This window comes from Mirounga leonina, unplaced genomic scaffold, assembly GCF_011800145.1.
Source record: "Mirounga leonina isolate KUSES-001 unplaced genomic scaffold, KU_Mleo_1.0 Mir_152, whole genome shotgun sequence".
Classification (NCBI taxonomy): domain Eukaryota; kingdom Metazoa; phylum Chordata; class Mammalia; order Carnivora; family Phocidae; genus Mirounga; species Mirounga leonina.
In genome coordinates, this window is record NW_023270380.1 from 11,436,607 (window position 1) to 11,446,819 (window position 10,213).

At 38.5% G+C, this 10,213-nt stretch overlaps 1 long non-coding RNA gene across 1 annotated transcript; it reads right to left on the minus strand.

Moving 5' to 3' along the window:
• Positions 1–1,197: 1,197 nt before the first annotated feature.
• LOC118012965 lies at positions 1,198–5,676 on the minus strand. The gene is made up of 2 exons (XR_004679878.1): positions 4,551–5,676; positions 1,198–3,279 (listed from the first exon to the last, which is right to left on the minus strand). It is a non-coding gene; the product is annotated as an uncharacterized LOC118012965 (long non-coding RNA).
• Between the last annotated feature and the right edge of the window lie 4,537 nt (positions 5,677–10,213).

Sequence of the window (10,213 nt, forward strand, 5' to 3'; positions counted from 1 at the left end):
CTTCCCAGTATCTATAAAGACTTTTCTGATGAGCTCAGGGTGATATTAGCAAATGTGACTTTTTTTTTTTTACATTTACAATGAAGTGTGTCAACATTTGGAAGATCTATACAAATCAGTGAGCCAATGTTTTCCAAGTAATCCATTCATAACATTACAAAATTATACATGAATAAAAGATCATTCAAAGAATAAGATAGGGGCCCCTGGGGGGCTCAGTTGGTTAAGCGTCTGAGGCTTTGGCTCAGGTCATGATCTCAGGGTCCTGGGATGGAGCCCCACATCGGGCTCCCTGCTCAGCGGGGAGTCTGCTTCTCCCTCTCCCTCTGCCCCTCCCCCTGCTTGTGCTCGCGCTCACTCTCTCTGTCAAATAAATAAATAAAATCTTAAAAAAAAACCAACCAAGATAAACCAACAGGTTTGAATCAAACAGAGTACAAAAAGCTCATTGAGGGTTCCCAATCCCACACTGCAATGAAGTTTTAAAAAATTACAAGTTGAGTTTGGTAGTATCAAGAATACCTACAATTATCTAAAAAGGCTCTTAAAAAATTTCTCCCTTACTAACTACATATCTGTGCACAGAGGTCATATTTTCTTCATATACTACAACCAAAACATCTCACAAACAATTAAATGCAGAAGCATATATGAAAATCCCGCTGTTTTCTGTTAATCCAAGTATAGATATTTGAAAAAAACATTTTTGGGCGCCTGGGTGGCTCAGTTGGTTAAGCGACTGCCTTCGGCTCAGGTCATGATCCTGGAGTCCCGGGGTCAAGCCCCGCATCCGAGCCCTGCATCCGCATCCTGCTCCTTGCTCAGCAGGGGGTCTGCTTCTCCCTCTGACCCTCCCCCCTCTCATGTGCGCTCTCTCTTTCTCTCATTCTCTTTCAAAAACAAAACAAACAAACAAACAAAAAAAAAACCGAGGGGCGCCTGGGTGGCTCAGTCGGTTGAGCGACTGCCTTCGGCTCAGGTCATGATCCTGGAGTCCCGGGATCGAGTCCCGCATCGGGCTCCCTGCTCAGCGGGGGGTCTGCTTCTCCCTCTGACCCTCTTCCCTCTTGTGCTGTCTCTCACTCTCTCTCTCAAATAAATAAAATCTTTAAATAAATAAATAAATAAATAAATAAATAAATAAATAAATAAATAAAATCTTTAAAAAAAAGAAAAAAAACTTTTTTTTTTAAAGCCACTGTTTTGGAAAGCCTAATTATCTTCATTAAGAACATTATTTATGTTAACATGTAATGAGTTTATTGTTATTTTTAATTAATAAATATTTCCCAGGTGATAATGTCTCATATTTCATTTCCAATAGGGTAAAATATCAGTAGGTGTAAATAACCTACACACACAAAAGCTCTTCAAGGTCTTCAATAGATTTTAAGAGTTTAAAAGAATCCTGAGACCAAAAAATGTGAGAACTGCTTATACCTCTGTTCTACCCACTGCAGCTTGAAGACTACACCCTTTAAAAAAAAAAAAAGTTCTCATTTAGTTGTTATAGGAAGTAACTGTGTAACCCAGTAGCTAGTGGTCTAGGCTTGGCAACCAGATCTAGGGAACTTAAATCCCAGCTGCACCACTTACTAGTTTTTCTGTGCTGACCAGTTACTGAATGTTTCTGTCTCCCTCGATTCCTCATGCATAAAATGGATATAATTGTGCTTCCTATCTTATAGGAATTAAATGGCAACACTTGTTAAACTCTTAAATCCAGAATTATCATCACCCTTACAAGAATTCACAGTGCCTTTTAAGAGTGATATGGTGCTAATGTAACAATGGGAGGTATTCTAAAGCCTTGAAATTGTCTTCCTTCATCAGGAAGTCATTTTTCCAAACATAATACCAGTTCCATTTTTCTCCAGACTCACCTTAATGATTTCTCATAACGGATTTCTAAGTACTAGCAGCATTAAACATTGCATTTTTTTTTTCTGTTATGAGATTGGAAAGCATGTATTGTGCCTACAAGATAGGTCGATTTTCATGTGACATCTCTGTAATCACATCCGTATTTGGGAAAAGGCCCTATCACAAAGGCTCAAAGAGTTAACATGAGCAGGTGAGCAAAACAATTTACCAGGCACTGACTCTGATGATGAGCTTGGCAATTATCTAGTGATGACTCTCTTAGGTTTCAAAATTGCTTTTACTGCAGGTACACAACTTAATGGACCCAATTAGGAAACTTTTCTTTGTCAACGCATGCATCACCTTGGACGTTGTAAGTTGCAGAACATATGTGACACTGTTTTTACGTATTAAGCCCGAATAAAACACTCAGAAAATTTGCATAATCATCACGGTTGGACCTATGATAATGCTAATTCCTTACTCAACATAATTGACAAACAGCAGGAACTTCTTCATATGTATCTCAGGGAGCCACATGAATGTAGCTGGATTAATATCTTATCAAGGCTCCCTGTAGCTAATTACAGTCAGATACATTTTGCTTTTCAAAGCCTCATCCACCTTTAAGACCTTAGAGTCATCATTAAAATTGGACACTTATTAATTTACTTTCAAGTGTGCTCTTTCCTGTCATTTCCATTTTTCTATTGCCCATCTAGTGGTTTTTATTTTTAATTGCGGATATTGTATCTTTTGCCATAAAATTTCCATGCGGTTCTGTTTATAATTTGGTTCTCTGCTGAGAACTTCTTTCTGTTCAGTCAAGTGTGTTTATCTTTATCTCATGGAGCATGATTTTAACAGTTGCTTTTATGTCTGATAATTCCAGCATCTGGATTATCTCGAGGCTGGCATCTCTTGATGGACTTTTTCCTTGGAAATTGGTCACATTATCCTGGTTCTTCCTACTTAAGCAATTTTGGATGCTGAGTTGTATCCACTTTGGGTCTTATTAAAATTTTCTGAGAAGTATTTTGTTTGTTTGTTTAAGCAGGCAATCAACGCAGTCAGGCTCAGACTGCAAATTCCCTGTCACCTTCTATGAGTGGTGGTCCCCATCTCATTTTCATTTTTGTAGACTTTGCTATGGTTCCTTAGGTCTGTCCTGTGCACGCCAGCTCCGGACCGAGCCCAGGACTTGGAGAAGTTCATTTACACTATGAGAAGGCTCCCCCTTCCCAGCTCTCTCCTCTTCAGGATTTTCCTCCTCCCCTCAACCCATGCTCTCTGGCCAACAGGAGACGCTTTTCCTGGTTTCCTCTGGCCAGCAGCTGGATTTCTCCCAGGGTTTCAGCCGCTCATGTCTCCATGGGCTGCGCAGCTCAGCAACTGGAGCTGACCCCTGGTGCAAACCTGTAAGACAAAAGAAAGAAAAGAGAAAGGGAAGCATCCTCATACAGGGTGCTTTTCCAAGTTTTGAGTTTCCTTCACAATCTGTCTGCTTGTCTTTACTTTTCAGAGTTCTTAGGTATTTGCTTCTTTGCGTTCGGTCCAGAACTTTTTAGTTCTCGACCACAGCAGAAATGGGCTTGAATGGTTCAATTCCACCTCGGCTGGAATCAGAAGTTCCCCTGCCTACTTCTCCAAATTTTATCTTCCATTGTTCTTCATGCCACTCACTGTACTCTAACCTTTCTCTTCTTATAGTTTCCTAAACAGCCAAGTTTTGTCCCGCAACAAGCCGTTGTACTCGCTCTTCCCTCTGCGTAAACTGTTCCCCACTCTAAAATGTCAATGACCTTCTCTGATCTCTATACCCACCTTAATGCCAAGTAGACACGGTAAGCATGCAGCATACACCTGACAGACGGCTGGTTAGCCTGCTTAGCGGAGAACCAATTACTTTAAACAACAGCGTATTTCGAAGTTCAACCACAAATAAGGTACAAGTTTATTCAACAAATTTAAGACCAAACTAACACATATTGTTCTTGTTCTGAGTCTTGATATAAAAATATGTGCCAACACCTCGCCATCGTACCTACCAAGAACTTTGCAAGATACAGAGTTCTCTTTCATGGCGTGAACACCTGTTCAATGTTTCTCTTCTTCGTTCATTTTGTAGGACTTAAACCTTGTACTAAAATGTGCTTTTCTTCTGTCCGTAATAAAGGATACTGGCATGATTCCATTATGGATTTGTTGTTTACACTTTTGTTGTTCGCTTTGTAAATTTGGTTATGTATAAGACGTGGCACAGCATCCCAGTATGGTCAAAATGATAGTTCAAATGGGCTCAAATTCAGTTCCCTAATTACCAGTTGTGAGGCCTGGGCAATTTGAATACTCTTTCAGGTTTGGGGCATAAACTGAGGTGAAACCACCCTCCTTGAAGGGTGGGTAAAGTGCGGCAAGCGTCTGCTACCGTGTCTGGCACGTAGGGCCCGCACAGAGTGTTTTCCCAGTGGCCCACCGGTACTAAGAGGTAGCTGGAGCTCCCTGAGGCCTCTTGTCTTCCCTCTTCCTTTGATTCTCACTTCAACTTCCTGCCTCTCTGCTCTGTGTTTTGGTCTCCAGGTAGATGACTTATCACAGAACTCCTATGAATTTTAAATCTGTATCTTCAGGTTTTCTGAGGTAGAACTGTGTAGAAACTTTCTTGGGAAAGATTCGAGCTGCCTTACCTCCTCGTCATGATTTTACCTCAGTAGATCGTGTTCATAGTGATATTTCTGTTTTAACCTCCTTGGATTTTTCCGTGGAAACAATGGCCTCATGTCTTCTCCAAGGACAACAAAACACATTCAATGGTGTCTGCCGAGTCTGGCAAAAGGGAAATGTAATTCATGCCTACTCTTTGACTGAAGACTAAACATTTTCAAACATTCATCTGATACCCAGTACTAACAATCCTGAGAAGCCCATGCATTATTCACAGGATCTGCGGTAGCTGTGCACCATCAACAGAGTATTAGCTGAGTAATTACTTAAAGACCCTTGTAGCTCCCTTGTTGAAGAGAACCATGTAAAACGTTGGGCTTCCCTGCCAATGATATCTTCATGGAAATATTGAATAAAATGAAGAAACTGGCTAATTTTCACATCCACCTGTAAAGTTTAAGTACATTTCTTTCCCTTACAGATAATAAGGATCGCAAACTTACAAGATCTGTAATTTCAAAGACAGGATTTTAACTGAAAAGAGAAGCATAAACATGACTCTAATTTGTTATTTTCCCTAATTTACATGTTACAGTGTGTTCCAATTATCAGTCAATTGGACTACCCTAGCTAACTTTTAATACACAGATAGCATTGTCATAGTATTTTTACAGATTATATTTTTGAGAAGCTTCATGATCTCTATATGTCACATTTAACTGAATATTATTAAATAGAAAAACATAACTAAGTTTTTTCCAAGTCTCAGGTATTTTAAGAAGAGTAAACACATGGCTTATTTCCTTGAAAATTAGGTTTGAAGTGTATTTATCATTACTATTGGAATGTACATTCAAATTCCAATGAGGTAGGTTTAGGAGACATGCCCAGTAAGTAACGTTTAACCTTTAGGCCAAGAATAAAGGATGGATGCAATATTTTTTCTAAATTTACATGACAATTTTTCTCACATTGGGGAAACCTATTCCACTACCTTAATTTTTTCTAAAGCAAAATAAAATGTAAAAAAAAAAAAAAAAAATCTCATCAGACTCAGAATAAAAACAAAATGCAAATTTGCCAAAGTGTCTTTAAAATCACTTGGAATTGTACTTTAAAATTAAAATTTAAAATTAAAATTATTAGCAAAAGCTATTAGTTGATATTTTCTTTCAAAATTTCCTCCTGATGGGAGGAAGAAAGTGACCAATAGCAAATACCAGATAATAATGCCACAATAAATAAACATTTGCAAATTTCTATCGTATCAAATTAAATCAATTATACTATTTGCCCTTTACCACAAAGTTAAATTTCTTGGATCTTGAAATATGGTAGGAGAAGGGGCGGGGTTCCCCCTTTGTGAAAAAGTTTTCTTTTATTATTTAGATATTGGTGCTTTTCAAGAAGTTTTTGCTCATAGGAGTTAAGAATTAAAGTATACAGCACTAGGCCATAAATTTCACCCCTTTTGTTTCTCGAGTAGCTCAAAATTTATAACTTGTTTCCCATGGATAAATCACAAATGACATTTCCTTTCAGCTTTACAGAAATATTTAAGGCCATAACAGAACTTGAACTTCTACTGAAAAGCTATATCAAGTATTTTCAACACACACACATTAAGAAAAATTTTAAAATGAATTCAACTCTGGGAATGAAGAAGAACATACTATTTATATAGATTTTGCCAAAACCAATCTAGAGAACAAAATTATTTAGGACACAATGACTACTTTGGGTGGCATTCTCAAGATTATCCCTAGATACACCAGTAAAAATCTTAAAAACTCAGGAACCAAATACAGACAGTTGTAAAAGGTGAGAATGAAATTTTACAAAGAATAATGAGTGCCTCTTGCTGTCCGACAGGTTGAAAGAACATTCTAATGCCATTGATTCAAGGGGTCTACTCAGTTCTCACCTTCCCAGTGAGGATGATTCCAGACTACCCCCTTCAGCACTGCGACTCACCTCTCCACACCCAACCTACCGGACTCTCTTCCACAATCCACCACCGGAGTCCTTCTTACCTTACAGATGCTGTTTATCATCTGGTGTTTATCATCTGGTATCCTTCCTAGAACACGAGCCCCATGAGAGCTGGGATCTGCTGTTCACCCATTTCTATCTCAAGGATCTAGAACAGTGCCTACAGGTGATCAATAACAATGGACTTGCAATTTAGTTTCTTGATTGCATCACATTGTTGGGTTTTAAGATGTCACTTTTTGTTTTGCTCCATTTTTAATCCCCTCTTCCCTGCTTCCTTCTCTGACCCTTCCAAGCCATCAGTCAGAATGTAATTTATTATGCAATGGTAACGAATTGTCCCAGAATCTTGGTCTAATTTAGTATTTGTTTCTTGCGCATGCTAACATCTACTGTGTTCAATCTGAGGAAGTTTTGCCCCATAAAGTCACTCAAGACCCAGGCTGACAGTACTGCACCACCTGAAACATATCCAGTCCTGGTCACTGCCAGGGAAGAGGGAAGGAAGACCAAAGGATTCTACAAGGGATTTAATTTTTTAATGCCTTTCCTCGGGAGTGTCACATCCCTTTCACTGCTGGTTCACTGGACTTAACTAGTTACAATGGCCCATCTAACCTCAAGGGGAAGGAAGTCTAGGGCAGTGTATGCAGTGTTTGGGGATCATTACTGGATCACATGCAACTCATATTTCACAGCACCTGTCACAGTTTAGTAAAATCTACTTCCTCTCCTCAAGGGCAATAGAAGGTATGTCTGTTTTGATCACTAATATATTCCAAACATCTGTTAACACATAGCAGGGACTTGATAAGTACTTGTTGAATAAAAAATTTAAAACCAAATACTCAAAATAATTAACTCTTTAATTTTTTAAAGAAAAAATACTCTCCATAGGAAAGCGTGTCTGTTTTTATGTCCATCAGTAGCCAAATGAAACTTGACATAAACATTTCCAATACACCAACTTTGGTTAAATGCACAAGTTTGAAAATAACTCATTAATGCACACATCCAGATGTTACTAACAAATTCATTAATATCCAAGAGTCATTCCTGTATGTCAAAGGTCATCCAAGGTTGACATTAGTTTCAGTACAATGAACTGTGAAATTCCAGGAAGAAGTGTTTGCCTGAATCAAACTATTTAATCTCTGAAGTTGGAGTCTAGCACTCAAAAATTTAATTCATCCACCCACCCATCCAACACACATTTATAAACTGCCCAATAGGGCAATTTAATGAGAGAGGAAAGTAAAAACAGGAAGGCATTTGTAAACATGGGATATCATTTGGACAACTGGCTAGAGTGGGCAGAAAACCCTAAAGGTGCACGTCAACGCCAGTAAATGACAGGTTATAGGAAACCACACCTGAACATTTTCAGAATTTCATTGTGGTAAACAGTGGACAACCTGCAACACTTGAGCCTTGCTCCATTCCAAACAAAACCTCTAACCACTTCAAGAACATAAGAAACCACATGCAACAAGAGATATAAATTATTTTTAATTAAAAAATGAAAAATATAAATCCTTATTGAACACTTCATTTAAAAATATGCAGTTTCATTTTAAACCCTGGTTAATGCTCAAAAGATGGCAGTGGACTTCATCATATATGTAAAAATGTTCCTGAAATATCAATCAATACATTTCTAAGTTACGTGTTGCCCTGCCGCTGAATTTTTTTCACCCAAATCCTCAAATAACTATCAAAGAAGAGTTGCATGTTTTGTTATAAGGTCCCCCCCCCCCCCGTTATATTAAACATGGTTCCAGAGCTGAAGGTGAACTACTCATGAAATACTGTCTCTTTGAGATGCTGGAAGTCACACGAGCACGGAGATTTCAAGACAATTAACTGATATAACAACCAGCTTTTCCCTTTTTTGCAGGTGTCAAACCAATTCAGTCCAAATTGAACACCTGTTTGGGAACTATAAAAACTGAGAAGCTCATCCTTTTCCAACCTCCGAGGACATGGACAGGCCATAGTGAAATGAACTATTGCATGGTGTCTCACAGGTTCTGTTTAACCACTTAACACACAATTCCAAAATGCACATTTAAAATGGTTTTTGAGGAGACAGATCTACAATGTTAAGCTTGTCTATGCGAAATAAACGTTAACGATCTTATTTGCTTAGACACTTATCATCCTGATGCTAACAATATCTACACATCATAGGGAACCCACAGACTTGGAGAGGTTCTCAATAACTGCACATGATCTGCACCTGTAGCACGAGAAAGAATCAAGTCACTGTTCATTGCCTGATGTGACTCAACACTCTACAAATCCATGTCGCCCATATTAAGCTTAAGGGCTCTGAGAGTATGCATAGTATAAATTTCATTCCTTAAAGAAAATATATACATGAATATACAGGAAAAATGACTGCATGGTCACAGAAAGTATCCACAATGGCCATGTCTCCACGTGGTGGATATGAGTATTTTATTATTGTTGTTACAGGAAAGAATTCTCAAAAGAGTTAACTCAAGAACCAAAGGGTATTACCACCAACGAAATTTGTCCTTTCCTGTCTTCACATTACCTACTTTTAAAGCCACCAACCAATATGAATTTGCCAAGAGTGGCTGCCTACATTCTGATACACTTGTAAGAAGGAAGCTCCCTTGAAGGATGGAAAAAATAGCAAGATCATGATTATAGACTTGCTCCAAAACTAAAAACAAAAAACCTGATAAGCAACTTAATCATTAGGCTTCCTATGGCTATACAATTCTATAGAAAAATCAGTCTCTAACATTTCACCTTTAAAAGTTTTAAAATACTGTCCAGTTTGGACTGATGATTTCTGTCTCCATCCAGACACATTTCTCTCTGTGCTAGTTAAAAGCACTGCCAATCAAAACTTATACTTTAGTCATTCAGATGTGTGGCTAGTTATCTGGCAGGAATAAAAGAACAAAAAGAGTTGGACGTTAGCAGCAAATTCCTGAGATTTAAGGGTTTGATGTTTTGTCTGCCTCTGGAAGCCTGCAGGTTAAACACGGGTGATTTTTACTTCTCAGTGAAAACGGTGGTGGCATTCACTGGAGGACACTAGCTCAAAAGACAGTGCTGAAAACACGCAAGAACAATAAAGCTGCCACTAAAGTCCTATGTTTCAGACATCGCCAAGACCCTCCTATGAAATACAGTGACTTAAAACTCCAGGATGGTATACCTCACAATACAAAATAGAAGCGCATGCATACCCACACACTTTGAAGACTTCTTTAGATGATTATACATTATTCACATTTACTGTTTTTTTAAAAAGTCACATGACGAAATGTAAACCTGAAATGACATTAAATCTCACTGTTACATACGTGATCTGCTTTATTCTCCAAACTCTCCAAACATCTGTACAAGCTGCACTGTCACTCACTAGATCTTACTATGCTCTGTTGAAAGGATGATATGCCTTAGTCTTTAAGCTTTTACGAATATTAGAAGACACGGGATTAACTCAAGTACACAGAGTCTTTGAGACTACTCGGGACTATCAATTTTTAAATGGCACAAGTCACAATGAGTAGATGAGGCTTCCCATACGATGGCAGTCTACGGAATCATAAAGAATGGAAAAGTCACCAAGTTGAAATCTGAAGTACCAAATCCACGCTGGGGAATGATCTTTCACACATCTGGCTTAGTGGGGGGGGGGGGGGGGGGGGGG